Source organism: Bombus impatiens, unplaced genomic scaffold (assembly GCF_000188095.3).
Source record: "Bombus impatiens unplaced genomic scaffold, BIMP_2.2 scf_0019, whole genome shotgun sequence".
Classification (NCBI taxonomy): Eukaryota; Metazoa; Arthropoda; class Insecta; order Hymenoptera; family Apidae; genus Bombus; species Bombus impatiens.
In genome coordinates, this window is record NT_176438.1 from 1,293,969 (window position 1) to 1,311,732 (window position 17,764).

General features: G+C 45.1%; 1 protein-coding gene and 1 long non-coding RNA gene across 13 annotated transcripts in view; one reads left to right on the forward strand and one right to left on the reverse strand.

Moving 5' to 3' along the window:
* The window catches only part of LOC100743206 (potassium voltage-gated channel protein Shaker), a 183,903-nt gene that overhangs the window by 76,496 nt on the left and 89,643 nt on the right, over positions 1–17,764 (reverse strand). The window lies entirely within an intron of this gene.
* LOC117151252 overlaps positions 1–17,764 on the forward strand; it is a 116,862-nt gene that overhangs the window by 22,268 nt on the left and 76,830 nt on the right. Inside the window, exon 2 of the long non-coding RNA XR_004461031.1 lies at positions 5,786–5,790. This is a non-coding gene — a long non-coding RNA (uncharacterized LOC117151252). The remainder of the gene's footprint in view (positions 1–5,785; positions 5,791–17,764) is intronic.

A 17,764-nucleotide genomic window follows, 5' to 3' on the forward strand; every position in this document is an offset into this window, starting at 1 on the left:
AGTTATTTTCTTAAAAAGCGTTATAAGGTATCGATATTTTTACACAAATCGTTATATTTCGACTAGCTGTTGTTGAATATAGCGAAGGAAAACGTGCTATAGATTATTTCGACCAAATGGTTTCTTATGCCATCACAATTGGAAAAGGAATCAAACGGTACCGAAAACTTGGCGTTCAACTCCTTCTGGGAATTTCCATTGTAAACGCTTTGACGATTTACAAAATTGCAACAAGGAAGGATATAAATATTAGAATATTTAGAGAATTATTAGCTGGAAAATTATTAGGGCTGTCTGAAAATACAAAAAATTCTCAGCATAATATCAACATGCAAACTATGTTGTGCAGATAAAAGACGTCGAATGGACCGAACAAAGACACAAAAAAATTTAAAGAAAACAACAACTTATTGTCCAAATTGTCCCGATTAAACTCAGCTTTATATAGAATGCTTTAAAGTTCTACGTTCTAAATAATTTTCTTAATAAACCATTTTCGCGTTACTTTTATAACAATTCGATAGTTTCATTATTTCCTGTGGAATATCTTTTCAAATACCTACGACGATCCTTCGCAAATAGTCAAATAACGGGTGACGTAGCCCGATTAGAAACTTCCCCGTCACCCGAATATGGGTGACGCGGCAGTCAACGTGTCAAGGCACAGACTTTATCCTGTCGCGAATTTTCCCCGTCGTTGTTAGCCTTCGTTTCGATAGATTTCCATATCTCGTTCGCGAACTAGGCTGGCAAATTCTATACAAACGGGGAAGAAGAGGAATGAAAGGAAACGATTTGAGATTTAAAAATTTACGACTCGTCAGAAGAAGTTTCATTGTCGTACACCTGACGTGTGCGCGATATTTACAGCCGCGACTTTTCTAACAGCTAAGAATATCTACACCTGCTATTTACTACTCTGCGATAATAAAAAGTTGTTGCGTTTCTGTTTACTCGCTCTCAAGTATCGTTCTTCTGTGTTACTTTTCTTGTATCGTACACTCTATCTCCAGTGTTTCTATTTTAGGAGCTTTTTACGCACGCAAAACAACGTAAAGTGAAATCTCTACGCTCTCGTATGGCGGGAATTCTGCGTCGCTGGAAATAAAAAAGAAAGAAAAAAAAAAAAAGAATAGAAAAGGCGCGTTCTTATTTTCCCTGTTTCGAGCTCGGTTCCTCCACCGAGGAGACAAAAGAGACGTTAAAACAGCACGAAAGGTCAAGCCTGCGGTTTGAAAAAAGCCACTAACCATCGAACGACGTTCGGTCCGACGATCGAATCCTCGTTTTCTCTTTAATAATAGTTAGCCACGTACGCGGCCTGAATATTTAAGGAGCAACGCGGGAATATTTCAAGGGATCCGAAGGAGCAGTTGGCAGTTGCCCCGGATCGATGCGAGTTGCCGTTTAATTCAATCGGCTAGTGAAAAAATATCTGCCGGGATTATCGTGGTCGCGATCCTATTGGCCGATGCTCACCGTCGTCTCCAATAATTTCTCGGCCGAGTGTCGTTCGCGTAATCGGTCACATTTCAATCACAAAGAATGTTAATTCTACCAAACTCTTCGATCAGTTTCCTCGATCCTGCACAAGTCAATCCTTTCGATGAAACGTCACCGACCGGAATTACCACGGTCTGTTCGAAAAAAATCTCACACTGGCCAGGCCGTAACTCGCACGAGTTCGACGACGATTCTCGATTTCGTAAAGTTTACGATCACGTGCCGCGATACGATGCGAACTCGTCGTCCCGTGTGATCCGTCACTGTCACCAGGCTGAACGCACGACACTGGTTTTTCGTACGCGCAACGCGAGCACCGCGGTCGCAGCCGCGAGCAAGGCGCGAGCGCAATAAAAAGAAGAAACGATCGGCAGCGACAAAGATGTAGAAACGAAGAAAGAACGATCGGAGGACACGGCGGACCGCGTACCGCGTAAGTACGTTTCTGCTGGTCTCGTCCGCTGCTGCAGATATATCATCCTGCACCAAGGTCCGCCCCCAAACTGAGGCACATCCTCGTTCCGGTGCACGTCGCGCTACACGGCCACACCACTAACGATTGTTCCTTCGAGGAATGATTGTGACGAAAATGGGGCGTAAATGTAACTACCCCAGCGTTGCTCCGCCAATCAAGTCTCATGGCCTTTTTGAAATCGCGTCGTCCTCGGCGATAGTTGCGTTGTTAGCCAATTAGAAAACGAATCGCGAGAATCCCGTGACGGTTGGAATTCGAATGTGTGCGAGTGGAGGGGAGCGAAGCCGCGTGAAGAGCGAAACTGTTGTTGAATTACAAGTTTCTGCGCGTAGCGAAAAGCCGAGATTTGTTTCCACTGCATCGCATTCATTCTCGCTGTTGTTTTCCATCCGACGTGTCTTTATCGTTCAATTTGGTCGCAAGACTCGGATCGATGCAAAAACGTGGCCACCCAGTGGAAATAGCTTCTGATCTACGAAATTCTCTTGCACTTTCATTTACTTCCGGTGGAGGAAAACAGGGTGTAAATTAATTAGGAAAGTGCTGGACCGCGGTATCGAGATATAGCGAACCGATAAAAGCGAAATTTCTTGCCCGGGAAGAAAACCGTAGCGAAATTCGAACGCGTTACACGCGTTTAATTGAAAGCGACTGCTTCAAACTGCGACACGAATGCGCACGTTGCTGCGCAACTACAGAAACCGCATTTTAAACGAGACTCGAGATACGAGGTGCGCGCGGTTCCCAATAACCGACAGGCCGAGTTCTTTAAATTTGAAACACTGCGACAGTTACTATAGAGGATTCTCCTACTGGAGACTTCGCTTCGCCTCGTTACGACTAATTCATTGGCGACGTGATAATTTTGGTGGTCGAAGCGAGGATCACGACTGCGAAATGCAATCAGAAATTCGCCAGGGAAATTCATACATCGAACGTCCAAGTGGCTGGTAGACGAGAGCCATTATCGAGCTTCGTAGAAAACAAGACTGCTGATGATCGTGAATTCTTGAAATGCACTGACAACGACCGTCTAATGGCTCGCTTACCAACGTAAATTCGTTGGTTGCGGACCATAACACTGGAACTACCGGTAGTTAACACGAAGCTACTTGTACCAAAACCAGTGAAAATGACTGGTCTTTAAAAAATATTTAACATTAGAATATTTTTATAGTTTTTATATCGTCATATTGAATGATACAGTAAAAATTATAAAAACGTGTGGGAAGTTGTACGAAACGAGGAAACTGGTTAATTGGAGTTCGATAAACAGATTGCAGGACCCGTTTACACTTTGACAGGTACCAATCATTTTGACTGGTATTGGTATAAGTAGCCTTGATACAAAATTATTTTCAGTTTGAATACATAAAAAAAGAAAATAAAATTCATTATATTATTCTTTTAGTTACCGTTGCGAAAGTCATTACATCATTGCGGAGAAAAATATAACATGAAGTAGGAATTTTCAAATAAAAATGCAAAGCCAGTCAATTTGACTGGTATGGTAGTTCTAGTGTTAGTCCAGAGAAGAAATATGTTCCTCGATTGTTTCATCGACCGAGTATATCATCGGCGAAATACGAAAGGTGGGTTTGTCGATGAAACTAGAACGCCGAACATGAGACGTAAAAAGACGGTGATCACAACGGATTTGCATATTAAAGTGGTGGAATGTCTCGGATCGACGAATCCAGTTGGCCGCGATCGCTTCTTTTCTACGAATCGCTGTAAAGAAGTTGGCTGGGAAACGGCAGCGAACATGTCAAGGTTAATGAAACCGAGCAATCGTTCGCGAAGACGTGGATTTTTCTTGGCCAATGAAAATACGCAGTTTCCGATCCACAAGCAACAAATTTCCATACTTCACGACACACACACACACACACACACGCGCGCACCGACTAGTTTCGAGCAGCGTCGCGTTTAAATTTCATCTGAAAAGAAGCGAACCGTTCCCTTATCTCTCGTACACCAATTTCCTTCGAACAAGTGTCTATTCCAGTGTCGAATGCCGGGTATTATGCAAGGAACACGTGAAAGGAGAAACGAGGAACGGAGGAATACAAAGCTGAATATCAATGTTATCTCTTAGCAGGAAGCACGAGGGGAAAAACAATATCACAGGCAATTGCATCCCGTTTCCTTGCGTTCGTCTTCAACGAGCTACGAATGGTCAATAGACGATCTCGTTTTCTCTACTTCTCACTCCCCTCTTAGCCTGTGTCTCATTCTCTCGCTTTGTCACGCTGAGGATTCAATTAATCGAGAAACCAACAGACCAACAACGTCTACTGGCCGAAATTTTGTAGGAAAGTGAGAATGCAAGCTGCCTTCCGGCATGGTCGCGATTGTTCTCGAGATCAATTGTTCTTTGTAAAGAGTACGCGACACACTTTGTCGTGACGTCATACCGTTACTTGAGATTCGTGGTAGCTTGTCCAAAGAACGAACAACGTGGCGAATTGTGGGAAACGACTCCTCCGGTCGACGAAAAAACGATTTTTTCCGCTCCAGTCGCGCTCCTTCGCGTTTCTAAACGTGCCTGTTACGCCCCGAGGCTTACTATAGGCCGTGTTTCTAACCGTCTCCCTTGGTACTACAGCGTCACAGACGGATCGTCTTACATGACCGGCGAGATATACAGAAAGTAGCGATAAACGCATAGTTGTCGTCAAGCAGCGAGTTTTAAAAAACATCGATTCCCCTTCGGTCCGTTACTTTACCTACACAAAAAAGGTGGCATATGTGATCATAGGCGCGAACGGTCGCGAGACCCGAGCGTGGTGGGGATCGTCTCCAAGAGAAGACAAAGGAAGAAATCGAAGGGCAATCAGTATTACGCGAGGAGTCAAACCGAATGCATCGAGAGGTTCAAAGAAATAAAATCAAGATCGCTCAGTCAAACAAATACGTCGAGAAATACTATAAAATTGAGTCGAATTATAATAATAAACCAGTTGTATCATCGTTAAATCATTTGTAATGTGTTAATTATAATTTTAAATATTGTTAAAAATAGAAGCCTATATTAACCCTGTTAATTCAGTGTTACAATCATTTGAACTACCTCTGTTATCCTAATCGAAACAGGTGAACGACTGATCCGCGGCATCAACTATCAAAGTCGTAGCGAGAATTTACGCTTCTCGCTGACGCGTTTCCTCGTGATCGCGTCTCTCCGCGAACGGTCGTAATAGTGCCGTTGACTCCAAGTTGCTTGGAATTTTTCAACTATCAAATTCCACTTTCGTGCTATTGGGTTGGTAACTAAGTGATCGCGGATTTTGTCATTAGGTGGTAAAGTTGGTACTCGAAGATGCAGAAAATACATTCGCGTAACGCGACACTCGACGTAGAAGTAAATTTTTATCGATAAAATACTTCAAGGATTTTGATCGACTTTCCCGCGAAAGTCTATCGATACGTTTGCAAGATTCTACGGAAATGTTTAATTGAGCCGGATTTGAAAGCTTCGTGCATCGACAAAAACGCAGAAAGCAGTCCGGATCCTTCATAATCCGACGTGAATATTTATCTTGTAGCTGCTTCGCTTTAGAAACTTTGACAAGTGGAAAGAACACGTAGTCGATTGTCATCGATTCGCGTCGATAAAGATAGCCGCGTCATCGGCGCGAAAATGCCAGCAAAGAGCAAAAGTCGGAAAGATGAACACGAGCGCGAAAAACGCGGTCCTACGTCGGCGCGATTTAGTCGTTCGATAAAAATCCGTCGCTTATGTCGATTGTCCAGCTACGGCTCGGCTTATTCTGAAGCGCGAGTTTTCGCAAATATCGTTTGTAGGTTAAGTCGACTGGTTGCGACGAAAGCGCGGAAAACGTACGAGCCGCGCCGCATCGCGAACAGAGGGAAAGTCGGTTGACCGTGAAAGGAAAACTTGTCAAACGACAAGGCAGTTAGAGTGGGGGTGGTTCGAGGACGTTGTGCAGAGGTTGGCGTACGGTCGCGGCAATGGGGATAGCTTGAAATATTTATGATTCGCCGGAGTACAGAAATAATGTATCGCGTGTAAGTTTGAAACTTCCGCTCTCTCGATGTAATTCGTAGATGGTCATCGATTACGCTGTTTAGAGAATCTCGTCCGAACGAATTTGTACGAATCGTATATCCGGTGATACGTTAAAAAAGTAAGCGTTCATGGAATAACGAAGGTTAGTATAACCTAGCTTCTACCTTACGTTGTTTCCTCGTAGCCGCGCGGTTCTCTTACCGTCCCCTAAATTCGTCTAATTCTGTAAATGAAGGCCATGCAACATGGAAAATAGGAAAAACGATGATTAATTATTAGTCAGCCACGGTACCGATCGCAACGACCAACGTGTCTTACGGGTGAATTTCAATGGATATTTTGAAATATGTAGCACGCGATACAGCGTAGAAATAGTTCGGAGGATCGCGCCTCTTCAATTATTCCTCGCGATATTTTAAACATTGGGGAAAACATTGCTCGTGCACGAGCGTTTCACGCCGAGCGTTTTCGGCGAAAAGAAAAGTTCACTGTTCCAGTTAACCGGAATTTTAGAACGACCCCTGGGGGAGGGGCGGCGCACCACAACATCGAAATAAAATGATTAATTATTAACTGGATGATACTACGACTACGATTACGATCGATGTGACGAAGGCCGAGCCTGGAGGCATCGGCGATACCGACGCGATTATCAGAGCGATGTATCGCTTCGATATCGGTGATTGCCAGGTGACAGAGCCGGAATGCCGAATATAACGAATTCCAGCCACGATTGAACTCCACTTTGACAAGCCAATGACGATGAGAGACGACCTGGAGAGACATGCTGCTACCGTGTCCACGTTTCGATCTGTCGTTCGTCTCTAGACTGTTCTACTCGCAATGCCTGGTACCGTTGCTACTAAACCGAATGAAAACCAACTGTGAATTGCTCGTACGCCTGTGAAAATTACAAATTTTTTACAAACTAATCCTTTTTTCATTTCGACGAAGAAAACCAAGATACGTAGAGTAACTCGAAATAGCAAGGAATTTTCCCGCAACGATCGGCCGCGCAAATTACAGACATTGTTTTCCCCATTGAAATTCACGGTATCCGAGACACTCGTTTAATCCTGCAAACACGATGCGTCCTCGTTTCTGCCACATCCATGAAACACTCACTAGCTCGATTCGCAATTTCGTACGAGCGAGACGATCGAGGACAGCGTGGTGTGAACACTCGATGAAATAGCTTCGACGGTCGAGCAATTGGCGCGAATTCTTTTCGATCGAGCGAAAATAATAGAAAATTGAATGCGACAGGAGCTGGAATTAGCGAGACGCGCACATAAATAGATAGCCGATGTTGGTGGAAAATAGAAACGAGGAAACCGTCGTGGTACACTCGCGGACGCGACGTTTGGCAAAAGCGAAGACGAGCGCGGCTACGCGGGCGCTTCCGCGGAAGCGGTAAGCTAAGAGCGTGACTCGGTTAGTTTGCGAAGGCGCGTGCCGCGGCATCCTTCGATTCGAAACTCCTCTCTCTTACGCTTAGTTTGTTGAAGCAGCGCGCGCGACAAGGTAGCCCACCCCTCGGTCACCTGCCATCGGCCACCCGCAACCGCCTTTCTGCTCTTCTACTCGCCCTCCCTTTTCCGCTCGCTCGAGACCCCTCGCTACTTTCCATCGCAACCACCACCGGCTCGATATTCTTTCCGCGCTCCTGCACGGAACACGATCAACCGCTCCGGTGCGCGCCACTCGCTCCACGAGGCAATCTACTCCTCTTGCTCTCCCACCAGCTTCTCCACGACCGAGTCGCGTTTGCCGTAGTCGTCGTCGTTGCACACGTCCCTACCGTCGCGTCGACCAACAAAGTTAACCTACCTAAGCGAACTTACCTTTCCTATGGTTACGTTAACGTGTTAACGACCGTTCCGACCAGTCCCTGCCTCCTATGTTTCTTTTATGTCCTCTGATCGTGCTACTGGCTTGCGTTAATGGCGCCACCTGCACCTGTTCGTAAAACCAACCGATCTGTACAGCCGATCGACGTTTTATCAAGCAACGGTTCTTGCTGGGTTAATGTTATATTTTTGACAAAACAAAGCACTGTGCTTTTATCGAGTATAATCGTAGATATCGTAATTCCGATTTTCTTTTTTTATCGATGAAAATCATCGATAAAAATGTGGTTGGTATCCGATCTTGACCTACCCTCAGTCTCTAGAAATTAACTAGATCGCAGTATAGAAAGCGGGAGTTTGCTGGCTTGCGTTAGTGGCGCCATCTGCATCTCTTCGTAAAACCAACCGATGTGTACAGCCGATCGACGTTTTATCAAGCAACGGTTCATTGATTCTTGCTTGTTGAATGTCATATTTTTGACAAAATAAAGCACTGTGCTTTTATCGAGTATAATCGTAGATATCGTAATTCCGATTTTCTTTCTTTATCGATGAAGATCATCGATAGAAATATGATTGGTATTCGATCTTGATCTACCCTCCGCCTCTAGAAATCAGCTGGATCACAGTATAGAAAGCGGAAGTTTGCTGGCTTGCACTGGCATCGATCAAACTTGCTTGTGCATAAAATCAGCAATTCTTTGCGTGAGGTATGTTGTCGGTGAACAGTCGTGCATCCCTGTGCTCGGTATTCCATCCACGATGAACACGATGTTCGGTTGACGTTTAAACGGAAACGGGTGTCTCTTGCAGCAACCAACAGACGTCGTAAGATATACGTCGACTTGTAATTGTGAACAGAGAATGTAGAGAGTGTTTCGCGACACGCGAGACTCGATTCGTCTGATAAGCGAGCAGGTGGGCTATCTCGTCTTGCTTTCCAAGCTATTCTCTCCTTCCGGTAATTGCGTCGTGATTCGCTTTGTCTGGCTGGTTGCGAGCAATTGCCACGTGAAAAGTACACGTCATACGCGCAACTCCGATTAAATTAATGACAAGCCGTGTCGTCTTACGCCAAGCGTTAAAATCTGGCGTAAAGAGATGCTCGTTTCGTTCTCTTTCGACCTTTCGAGTATCGGGGCAACCGAAAAAAAAGGACTTTTTTTTTAAATGAAAATGGATCATTTTAAGCGCGTTTTATAACATTTCGTGCGGATAGCTGTTCAGACACGAAATATTTTACTTTACAGACGACCAAACGTACATAGGATTCACCTCAGGGCCGGCGCAAGGCAGGTTCAGCGCGTTCCCCGGAACCCGCGATCTACGAAAATTATCCAATTAAAAAACACCGATTTTGATTAACTTTTTACAGAATGATGATACTATTAACAGATGCAAGACATTTTTTTAGTAGCGATGATTCAGTTTAAAGGAGCTTTCAGAAAAATGTACTTTTTAGAGAAATTAAACTACATCAGTAATTTTTTGCAAAAGTCATACACGATTACAGATTTTGTACTTTCATTGAACTTTTTGCCCCTCGAAAGTGAATTATGGATGCGAAAAAATATTACCTGGATATGTTTAAAAAACTGCTTATAAAAATATATAATATGTAACAGCATTTGTAAATAAATAATTCCTCGTTGTAAAATTTAAGTGTAGAATTTGAATGTGTATTCATTCAGGCCTGCAAAATTTTTGAACCTGGCCCCGCGAAAGGTTACGCCGGCCCTGCTTCACTTTTCCCAGCTTATTTCGATAAGCATCGAAAAATTAACCTTATCGGGACGATCGTTTTCACGAATCAGCGTGGCAGCAAGTTCCGCGTGCGCGCGCATCCACGTTCGAAAATCCGACGCGCGAAACTCGCGGTCGCTCGCGTTTCCAGGCGAACAGCAGCGTGTCGATAAAATTTCGCGGAGGACACTGTAACGATCGTGTTTATTGCGAGTTACGTGATGGGCGCGAATGGCGTGCACGAGGAGGTATCGAGCGCGCCTGTTTCACCGCGGGCAAACGGCGCGCAAAAGAAAACGTCGCGATCGTCTAATGAATTGAATTTGAACGAGCGGAAGCGCAACGTCAACTTACCACGAAACAAGTCGCCGCTTATCGATGGGTTTTTTCGGGGCGTTACGGTGAGGTAACACCGTGACGGAAAGCAGCCGGGGCCGCGTTTCACGCGATCCTCGCCGCGATAAATAAGCAAACGCGGGGATCGACTCGACCCGGCTCGTGAATTAATTAACGTTTCGCGTGCCGTTCATTTTCCAGCGAAGCTCATTACAGTGGCCATCCGCTGTGTAATAATAATGATTACTCGCCGTGGAGTTTGTAACCATTTTATACAGGCGGAATAAACAAAATGCTGTCGGCCGCTGAAAATCAAAAGGGGAAACGATCGAACGTTTTGTAATGAAATTAACCCGAGATGTTTCTAAGACGATTAATTCGCGGGTAACGCTATTATCATTTTTCCTTTTCTCACTCTGCTTTATTTTTTTGCCAAGATCTATTTATAAAGCCTGTTACGATAATCCTTCTTGTTCTCTGTTAATGTTAATGTTGTGATGTTAGTTCTCTGAGAAAACAGACGATTAAAATATCAGGAGCGATGTTTACACGGTTCGAATTATTATCGCGTTGAATAAAAATTGTAGCGTAAATCGCGTTTTCCTTACGCTCGGCTGACGTACAGTGTACGCGTAAGCGTTCGATGACATGTGGAGTTGTTAGAGCAACAGGAAAATCAAAATAAATGCTTCGCTAGTCGATAAGCGATTTCAGTCGATAAATTGATTCCCTTAGTTTTCATTTCCTCAGAAATCATAACCGACAGCGGTTCTGTCTTTGATTCTGGCGAGACTGCAAGCAGAGTGCAAATGCCGAAATGAAAGATAGTGGAAGTTCGGCGCGTAAATCAAACCTTTCGTGCTTACGGCTATCTGTTTTACACGTACGCGAATACGCCCCCCACCTACAGCGGCTATCGATTCCTACGAACAACTTCAATAATTCGTTGAAATTTGAAATTTAAACCGATGCGATTGCCAAAAAGTAGCCGATCTTCCGTGACAAAGGACTACGTTAAATTTCACAAGTTTTACGAGTTTCCTCGTTCGATATGAGATTTCCTCGCAGACTGATATTAAGACACCGTTGTATTAGGATTTGGGATACCGAAATTTCCATCAATAAACTTCCATTGAAACACATAAAGAAGAATCGTGAAATATTATTATCCGCGTAGATTGTAACACTAGGGGAACGTAGTTTCGTAAAATGGAACGTGAGTGGTTGCGGACGCGCAAATTGCAGCGGCAGGAAAATTATCGAGACTCGCGGTCGAGCGAATCGCTTTTGAAAAAACCAGGCACAAAAGACTATTTCGCTTCGTTCCCCACAAACTACACTAATTTTCCTGTACCACTAGGCCATACTTGCTGTTATTCTATATTTCACCTCTTCGCCAGTTCCATGCAAATGTACCATTTTTTTAACGATATTTTGGAATGGAAAGGAAAAAGCTTCGATAGAACCTTGCTGGATTCAAACCTTACCTTGCATTACATACAATATTCAAATAAAAAATAGAAGATCCGGCGTTTGTAACAAACTGGCTTGCAATACGTTTATTCGCGGCAAACTTTCTGTGTAAGCGTAGGGACCTTCAACACGGCAAACGAATAGAAGCGTATGCTGCTTTTCATCCACTTTCGGCTGAATAAAACAGCCACTCATCGATGGTAACGTTAAGCAGCTCGAATCGCATATTAGCGCGATCGACTCGGCTCAGTAACCCTCTTTATCCCCACCCCCTACCAGTGTCGCTATCTGGGAAATTCATCTTGGCTTGGTTACCATTATTACCGTTATCCACTTCCAATAAGCATTATGCCGAGCAAGTCAGGCCACAAGTAGAATGCGAACGTACGAGAACCGGTGCAACCTCGAGCTTTCCAGTCGGGATCTTCTTTCGGTAATCGTCGATAATGCAGTTACCGTACAGTATGCCGCTAGTGGATCGTTTATCGATCGGACTCGTCGTTGACCTATATTCGAATCCGGCTGAGAAAGCTTTCACGAGCGGATCCGTGGTCGTTCTTCGTTTCAACGGGCCGATACTTGACTTTTGCCCGAGGAACCGGCGGATCCTGCTGCTGCGTTCTCACAAATCTGTCACACACGTTTTTATCGTACGAACGTGGTGTCGCGTCCTATCACGTGAATACGAAATTCTGACGAAACGACGAAAGGCTGTTGAAACGACGCGTTGGACGTTGTGAAGGATAACGCAGGGAGCGGTGAAATCGACCCGGTTCCAGCTGTTCTCCGTCGTCCTGCGGAAACTCTGCCTTGCCGAAATCCTCTTTATTCCGGAAAATCGATCGACCGAATTTCCTGACGTAGGTATACGTGCATCGAGGCGATACTGGAAAATCGGGACACGGACGCGGTGATTTCGCGGTCCGCGTCACGCCGCTCGCATCGATTTCAAAGAGAGTGAGAGAGAGAATACGTGGAAAGAGGCAGCAGAGACGAATTTCCAGAGCAACTTTGTCGATTCGTCCGCACGGCCTGACGAATTAAGCTTCGGCTTCACCAAGTTATCATTTCGCCGCGTAATCGTTTCAGCAGCCGAACCAAGCGATTCGTCCGGTTGATTCGTCGAGGCTAACCGGTGACCTTGCAGAAACACGGCCTGGAAAACGCCCGATAATTTGAAAACCGATTACCTTCGATACGTTCGACCTGGGCGTAGCGTTTCGCCCGATCCAGCGACCCGACTCGGTCGAATCGTTAGCCGAGTCAACGGAACAACGAAGATGGCGCGTGTCGCGCTTTTCTTAGTCCCGTTTTGCGTACTAGGCGCGGCAAATGCATGGATAAATAAATAGCGCAGCGGGAACAGTTGGCAGCCCGTGGAAATCGCAGAAAACAGGTGGACGCGCGTTCGTTGCATCCAGAAGTTGGATTAGCGCGAGCGAAACGGAAGTTTCGCGTTCGCAGTGAAAATAAATCGAGTGTACCCAGAACAGGAAAGTCACGCAGCCGACTAAAAATACAGCCTGCCGAAAGTATCACCGCGTCGATACTTCCATCCTACCCCTAAAAGGATCGCGCAAAACCCATCGTTTTTCTCATCTAAGTATTTCCATATGGAGAACGCTGAAAAATCGAAAGAGCTGTCGCGACTGCAACATCGCCTCTTTCCTCTTCTTCGCCGTTGTTTCGTGTTGTAGCACGGAACCTGGTCGGTAAAAATAACTCAGCAGAGAGGTTCTGGCAGGAAAATTGGACGAGGAACCCTCACGTGAAAAGCAACGGCAATGAAAATGACGCAGCGGCCATTAATGCCGCATGAAAAATTACTCCCGCCCCCTACCTCCCTCCTACGTGTACTCTGCTTTTACGAATTCAACTGCCACCTCTTCGAGTATCGTTGCACGAATTATTCTAGCAGCGGAGACGTCGCGACCATTAGTTTCGTACAGGGCCAAGGAGAAACGCGACGTGGACGCTCTCAGCCCGCGTACATCACCTTCGCTCTGCAACCTTCGAATCTCGTTCGATCGTTCAAACGCCGATAAATTTACCGGGTCTATCCGAACGAGAAGCTTCATTTTTCCTAGGAAAATTATCCGACTGAATGGCAATGGAAGGGAAAATTGGCGCTGTCCATGTTCGCGGACAGAAGCCAATGCAGAGAGAAATTTGTTCGTTTGGAGAAATTCCTAACCACTGTACGACCTTGGAAGCGAGAAGGACGCGGTGCAACGAAAGCTGCAAGCTCGTAGGAACGTAGGCTCGTTGCGGGTCCCTGGAGGAGATGCCACGTAAATCAGCGTAAATAGCGAGGAAATTGCCAAAGTTGAGGCGATTTCTCAGCTTGCGAGGCAACGAGAAACCCCCGTAACTTCCTCTCGCTGGCTATTTTTCCGCTCGCTAGCCGGGTCCCACGGTCTGTCAGAAGAATTTTCCAGCCGCCTACAATCCGTGGGAATATTTTCGTGTAATTTCACGCTAAATAAATTTCCATTCGTCGTCGCAAGCAACTCGCGAGTCGGTTGACAGGGCGGCGTGTAATCGACGCGCGCTGTTCATTCTGTCTGTTCGACCAACAAAAAATAGAACGCGGTCGGAGTCGCGATGACAACAAAAATATTTTCAATGGCGCAGCGAGTAATTGATTCGTACGCTTAAGCCGGCCGATACCTGTGCCGGTTTCGATCAGACAACGAGTTTATGTCAACGAACGAATAAGCGGCCGATCGTTTTGACCCGGATCTTATTTCCCTCGTAATTGACGTTCAACCTCGAACGGTAGGTTTGCTTTTGCAGAAGGAATCGCCGGTACCTAGCATTAAAAAAATTACTTACGCGTGAATGCAGAACAAAAGCAAGGGATTGTTTATCGAAGGGATAAAATGGCGTGGATACGATGGAGAGTAATAAACGACCACTTTACGCAGCAATGATATATCAGTCGGTAGCCAATAACGACAGGAAATAACGCGTTGACATACATTCCGGTTGCCTGCAGCATCGACAAGAGGCGAATCGACCGCCCGTTCCGCCTCATTTTCCACCAGAAGATTGGACGGTCTTTTTAACTCGTGCAGCAGCATGGTCGTCGCATGTGTACGTTGCTAAAGACATTTCGCCGTCATTGAACGACCCGGTCAAATGTTTTCTTACCAAAGAGGCAACCTCGCTGTTCCACGCGAATAAACGCAACAACATCGTCTGGTCGAAGTTATCTTTTGTGTGATATCCTTTGTCGAACATTTCCAATGGTTATTTTAAGCTATTAGATACGGTTGAATTTTGTGCAGAGTTTCACGCGAATTACGCGTAAGCGATACGGCACTGCAACGCGTGACGGATCATGGTGTTGCCTACGCGAGCACATTGCAACGAAGTTTTTGATAATTAAATTATACTTTTTCGTAAAGATACGATGCGTATACTTGAACTTGAATAATTTACTTTAATAATCGATAATACAATCGAATGTGATATATTTTAAAGCACCACACACATGTCACAATTTTCACGCTCATAGCGCGGTAGTGTTTTTCAAATTGCTCTTCGTTTCTATTTTCAAGCGATATTTTCAGCTTGAAGATTCTACGAAATTAGAAGGAGACGGATCGGTATGTTAAAAAGAGCATCTAATAATAGTACGTTTATTTTAACGCAAAAAATTGATATCTGACACTGGCAAAAACAAAGTCTATATATTCTGTCTGTATATCGTTAACATTGTCATAGAACGTTGCGAGAGCACAAAAGAGTGCGAAGCGAGACAATTGAAAAAGATCATTTAGTTGAAACGGTGAGCGAATGAGCGAGTAGAATGAGCCACCATAGTGGCGCGTCGTAATATAAGATGACATTCGCGAAAACCACTATAGTGGCGCGTCGTACCTGAGAATTTAACTGGAGATTCCTTCGATCGCGCGTTATCTCGCGAAACACGCAGCTCGTAATTTGACCGCGAATTTCACCTCAGCTCGCGATAGGTCTTTTGTGCGTGTTAATTGATCCGCGCGAAAATTCCCTACACACAGTTCACGGAAGTGGAAACGAGAGGAACAGGTGACGGTCGTTGCACGAGTATCTCGAGAGGCAGCGCGTACCTCGCTTAAGCTGTCGTTAGACCAACCGGAAGGGACCATTGTCTGCGAGTGGCGGTCCGCGAGGACAATCGAGTCCGAAGAAGCAAAGTACTTTCGCCCCGCAGCTTTCAAAACAATGACGCGCTTGCAGTAGAGCAGGAACGAAAACGTCGACCGAGCTCTTCGCCGAAAGACTATCGCCGTTGCCAGAGAAAAACGTTTTACTTTGTTTTTCACGGCGAAGGGAACCCAAAACGAGCGGAATTTTCGTAGAAACGAACGTTTATTGTGCTCGGTCGAACGGTCTCGAGCATTCGCGTGCAAAAGACGAAAGAACGTTTTCGATGAAATAAAAATAGAACTGCAGTTCGGGAAAAACTTCATTTTTACCAACGGGAATTTCTGAATAATCGAAGCGATCCACATGGAATTCGATGCAGCGGTTATACACCGCTTCTGCGAAACTTGACGCGTGTTAGGAAACGATATTTACGAAAACAAACGTAATATCTGGTATCCGTAAGAAGAGGAGTATTTCATGCGTCTGAGACTTCTTGCAAAGTTTTTTTTTTATTAATTATTTGAGGTGTAATGTGTAGTCAGTGATAATAGTGCTACTAACTGTTGGTGTAAATGGCGCTTGAAAAGGTACTGCTACTTTTTTTCTCATTTAGATGTCGTGGAAAGAAAAATCAAACTACAGACGCCGGGATTCGAACTCGGGTCCCGAACGTTCGTAACCAAAGACGCTAACCACTACGCTATCGTCGTTGCCGTCGAGTGCCGCTAAATATTATTTAATTTGTACTTTACAATTTGTCCAGCTGGACATTTGGTAAATTTCTTGCAAAGTGAAACTGAAACTTCCTTTGTCTATAGCCCAGCATTTCTCATGCTGTTTCGCGCTCGACGCGATAGCACGAATTTTTACATCGGAGCAGAAACGAGCTTTAAAGCATTAAAATCACAGCGATGAATCAAGATACGAAAGGATCGATTCGAGTACTAAACATGACACCGGCGGAAAGCCAGTGTAATCCGATGTATAAATGAACAGATGAACGAGGATTTTGTCGCTGAAAGAAACATACGACGTATCAGCCGGCGTATTTCCACCGGAGTATGTCAAAGTTCGGATTCTTCGACTTGAACCGCGAGACCGAACAAATCACCGAGAACGTAAACGCAGACGTCGTTTTATATTGACATTTTTAGGCAAACGATCTGTTTGAAAGAAGTTGAAAAATCGCGGTGAAATTATCGATCGTGCGCGTTATTAAACAAGAACGTACGAAAGTTGAATCATTGAACTGGAAACGCGGAAGTAAGTGTAATTTCGAACCGGAAACGTGGAAAACGGCCGAGCTTACGTAAGAAGAGATCAACTTTGGTTGCGAGGAGACTCGGGATTACGTAACGCGGTTGCATAATATATCGTCTCCGTGGACTTTCAACGGCGCGCAAATTGATTACTGGAATCATCGTTCCAGCGAAAAGAATTCAATTTTCGCGTGTCACTGGCACACGCGTTCTCGAAAAAACGCGACAAACGTGCGCCATCATTTCTCCACCGAACAACGTCTACGACCTAATTCGCGTTATCCATCGTCTTTCCCTAACGACTGCCACGCGATTGTTTACGGAAACAATGGTAATTACCGACCTTCTGCAGTCGGTGAAAGAGATGGCGTTGCAATCGAGCAGTACGACAAATTACGGGTTCATCGGGTTGTTTCGCGCGCAAAAAGCGGCGATTATTTGCGCTACCATTGTGAAAATGTTCGACTAATTACCAATTGGACGCGAATCGTCAAATTGAAAGAAACGGTCGTATGTTTCAAAAATGCTTGAAAAACGCTGCGAAATAGAAGGTAACGGGGCGGTAAAAATGAAACTGCAGCCGTAAGCTGGAATCGCAAGTAACGGAGGACGAGATCGAACAATCGAACGTTTTTGTTCGGGGATGACCTCGTAAAAGGAGAAAAAAAAGAAAGAAAAAGAATATCGCGCTCCAGCAATCGGGTAACTCTGAATGGTCACTTGTTAAAAGTTTCGTGTTGTACAACTCGTTTCCACACGAGCCCGAGTAATTCCAATTATATAATAATGCTCCGGCTGTTCGGAAGTTTTAAGGATAATTATAACTTTCTACGACCGGCAATAATGAAACGGTTGGGTATTAAAGCGGCCGCGGCTTCGCGTATGTTCGAACGAGCGCGCGCCGAGACGTCGCGTCGCGTCGCGTCACGTCGCCTGGGACGCGAATTTATCGGCT